This window comes from Pinus tabuliformis, chromosome X, assembly GCF_031772625.1.
Source record: "Pinus tabuliformis cultivar Carrire ecotype Pingquan chromosome X, CPIR1, whole genome shotgun sequence".
Taxonomy (NCBI): Eukaryota; Viridiplantae; Streptophyta; class Pinopsida; order Pinales; family Pinaceae; genus Pinus; species Pinus tabuliformis.
In genome coordinates, this window is record NC_142308.1 from 1,065,754,513 (window position 1) to 1,065,759,006 (window position 4,494).

General features: G+C 35.1%; 1 pseudogene; it reads right to left on the reverse strand.

Annotated features, from left to right (window-relative positions):
- Positions 1-610: 610 nt before the first annotated feature.
- On the reverse strand, positions 611-4,148 carry LOC149143498 (glutathione S-transferase U17-like; annotated as a pseudogene).
- Between the last annotated feature and the right edge of the window lie 346 nt (positions 4,149-4,494).

Below are 4,494 nucleotides of genomic sequence, written 5' to 3' on the forward strand. Positions count from 1 at the left end.
CCTAGTGGACATAAATTCCGGCTGCTTGGCAAAATCAGGCATTACTTCTTTCAGTCCATCGGATTTACAGAATCGATCCATCCATGCGCTCAACAATGGCATTTTCTCTAGATCTATTAAAACGCTATCGGTAGCCTTCTCAAGGCCTTTGATAATCGCTGACAAACCACCCAATGCGATGTCAAGCAAGTCGAGACCTCACTTTTTTTTTCGAGGTAATGAATGCTGTGGAAGCCACCTGTAATCAAGAAATATGTTATATTTACTATCTGTTTTTTTTAATTTTTATTAATACAGAAGCATTTTTTTATTTAGAAAAAAATGGCATTTTTTTATTTAAAAAAAATGGTTCCGAGATAACTCATAATATTGAACCAACAACAGAATTTGAAGCCCAGAAATGGTCCTGAGAACCATTCACATTCCGGATTGTTTTCCAAAATGCAGCAAGGTCCCATATAAAATTACTCTTTACAAGTTTTGTATTTTATGCAACACTTTATGCTAGCTATAAAGGATCTTTCCAAAAAATTAATTGCATTTCATTCTGGTTTCTATTACATTCTATATCAACGCTTCCTTTTCATTATGGTTTCTGTTACATTCCTAATCAATGCACATTGAACAGTGGAATGACAGTGGACATAAATTCCGGCTGCTTCGCAAAATCAGGCATCACTTCTTTCAGTCCATCGGATTTACAGAATCGATCCATCCATGCGCTCAGCAATGGCATTTTCTCTGGATCTATTAAAACGATATCGGTAGCCTTCTCGAGGCCTTTGATAATCGCTGACAAGCCACCCAATGTGATGTCAAGCAACCCGATCTGATCCCCTCCAAAATACGGTTTTCCTGCGAAGCACTGGTTATTGAATAGAAAAATAATATTTTTAACTTTCCAAGACATAAATAGCAGATAAGGAAAGGATCAATGAGATACGAATGCAGGCGATTACTAAGAATGAACTAAATTACCTTATCGTCTACAAAGGCAGCCTAGAAACGAGCAATGGCTCGGTCATATGGATCTTTGGGAATTCTTGCGAACAGGGTTCGATTTCAGAAGCAGCCCGCTCTTAGCTTTGAGATTCTCTTCCGCAAACTGGTAATCGATACCTATCAAGTGCTATGCGAACCCGCACAATGAAGGGACTCAGAGTCATACCGAACCGCTTTACCTGCCCCTTCTCTCCCGATTTTTTATTTCAGTTTTCAAAATTCGTTCAATCGTCTAACACCACCAATCTACGGTGAACAATAGGACACGATGGCGGCTAGGGCAATTGATTTCAAAAGGAAACGCCTTACGACATAATGAACAATAGGACACAATGGCGGCTAGGGCAATTGATTTCAAAAAGAAACGCCTTGCGGCATAATTAAGTATTCCATTTTATATGAAAATGTTAATTAAAAAAAGAAAAGAAAAGACTAAGCCGCTACTTCTTCCTCTTTCATATTTTACTCATAAGTTAAATATTGTAATGGTGAATTCTCATATAAATGCTAACGAAATATTTAAATATGTTAGCAACAACGTGATTGGGAAGAATACCGAGAGGAGTTGCTTTACAACTATTTAACATTGTATGGAAACATAAAGATGACATAGGAAAAACTAAAAAAACACTTTTTGCCCATTTCCTAGCAACAACATACTTGTTGCGTTTTTTATGCTTAAGCATATAAACAGCAGCGTTGGATACTACCTCAAACTCGTGGTGAAAGCGTGTAAAAGTCAGACACTCTAAACGCAAAGTTCGCTGGTACAGTGGAGGCGTATTGGCATACTGTATGTCCTACATTTTCATGAATGAATGCATCCTTAAGGGACAAAAGTTTGGCTGCATTGCATTCACATATGCGGACATGAGGAACAAAACTCTAAGTCAAACTTCTTGCTCTGTAGGGATCGGAGAGCCCTAAGTCCACATGTTTGAGATCTGTATCATCCCTGCTTGCTAATTTTGGCATTTTGTAGGTCAACATAAAAATTTAGTAATGCATGCCCAAACAAATATAAATCAAGAAATACACTGTAATTAGAATCAATAAAGTGCATCAGCTTTATTATTTAAATTGCATTGACCGAAATAGTTGCGCACTTGGCATACTTTTATTGACCAATATGTCTGAGAGAGCGAACACTTCGACCTCTACCAACACCTCAGTGTCTTCTTCAACCCTTAATTTAGAGACCAGTGAAATAAAACTATTTTTATTTGATATTTTAGGAGTTTTCCTATTGGAATTGAGTATTTTAATCATTCTTTTAATTAATTATTTGATGGTTCGATGTAAATTTAAAGATCCCAGTATATTTTTGGTACTTATCATTATATCAATGGATAAAATTTACATTATTAACTTTCTTGCATATGTAAATCATATGATTAAATCATTTTTAAATTAAATATTTACAAAAAATATTATTAAAAATTTACTTTCCTGTTTGTTAATTACAACCTATCCAAATTAACAGAAAATGGAAAGAAACAAAAAACAGAAAATGGAAAGAAACAAAAAAGATAGACTGATTGCCACCTATCTTGATTAAACAGAAAGTGGAATGACAAAAAAAAAAGAAGAAAGAAGAAAGAAAGATGCACTTGAACAATTCTGTTAATGGGAGGATAAATGAAACGTTTTATTCTAGAACGTAACTGAAAGTTGAACGTTTTGCTCAACGTGTCGTGTACTTACAACTTCCATTATATTAAAAAATATATAATAAATCGAAACATGGTTGCATATGCGTTACATTATGAAACATACATCAAATTAAATTAAATTACAAATGAAAGCGCATTGAAACATAGATGCCTGTGCGTTACACTCCAAATTGTGGGATATAATGAAACCGTTTATTTACAAGTATCATGATTAATAATTAATGAAAATATAACTGGTTGGTTGTAGTGGTTGGTAATGTAGAAACTCTACCGAAACACCTAATTCTCTACTCTTGGTCACGTCATCTAGGTCCAGTCACATATTAATCTGGTTCAATTGCTCAGAGTTCGGCTCTATAGTTCTCTGTACTTAATCTCATCAATTATTTGTTTCAACAATGATCAATAATTTTTTTATATAATGATTTTAATATTGTTATTATGTGTGAAAAAATGTTCTTATCAAGTTTGTGAAGATGCATCAGAGGGACGAGAAAGGATTCATCGAATGATTGTGCGAATTTAAGATCAAAATTTATGATATCAAAGGGTTTGAAGGTAGAGTTAGCTGGGTTTCTCATTGCGGAGTACACGGAGTTAAATCTCACATAAAACTAATTATACAGTGCTAAACATATCAAACATAGCAGGTTGAAGAACGTTCGAACTTTAAAATTTTAAGCATATCTTTGAAAAATTTCGGCCCTCCTTACGAGAATTGAACTGTGAACCTGTGTATACCTTCTTTGCGAGCACTTTGTCCTAGACATCAACATCCCCGGAATAAAATCTGGTCGGGTGAGGTGCAGTTTGCTTCGCAGCTAAAGAGCTTAAGAAAGCATTCTGCTGAGCGATGTATTGGAGTTGTCCTGCTATTTCAGATTTAAGCTCGATTAGACGAAAACGAAAAGAAAATAAGCCTACCAAAGAACTTTCAGTCTATGAACCACGAAGGAAAGAAATAGACGCAGATTCCTTTAAAATTTCGTCCGGATTTGGCCGATTAGTCGTTTCTTTTTCATACTTCGGTCCGAATTTAAACTATTTATTTAACAAAAGTACCTGCTGAATTGCCCGAGACTTGTTTCACTAATGCGGTCACATGCCTGCACAGAAATTTAAATATCAGCAATGCATAACTTTTAAAACGATCGCTGAGAAAAATGTCCGTCCTTGAATAAACATTATTTAAGGTCTGAATTCAAAATATACAAAATTTTACACCAGATTAGCACGCCTGGCTTCAGATCAGTAGTATTTCAAGCTCTATTTTCAAATTTGAAGAGTTCCTTGGGGTTTCAGCTCAAAATCCTCAAAATCATAATTTCCACTCCAAAGCCTTCGACAATTTTAAAGAATTTCAACCATAAACCTGCATAAATCAATATGGCAGCATTCTGAAGCGAATGGAGTTGCAGCTAATTTACCCACAGAAATACTGAAAAAATAAAACTCTTCAATTCCACAACCCATAACGCTCCACCTTCACCTCAATCTCTGACATGTTTCTGCAGTTGCCGAAGATGAGAGAGAAACAATGGTTCCTTGAGTATGGCAATCGCTAGGTAATTTGAAAAGTTATTATGGAAAACGACTATTTGATCCAACGGTAGCAATTATTCGAATCATCTAACATCAAATCAGACGGACGATAACGATGACAGCAAAGACCACATGAAATTTCATCTCAGAGGGAACGCCTTACGACGTAAATATATTGCATTAGATAGTGTATGAACACGTTTATAATTAATCTATGTTATGCTACTAATAGAACATTAAGAGCATGAGTAAGGTGAATTAAAATTTTCATGATAGA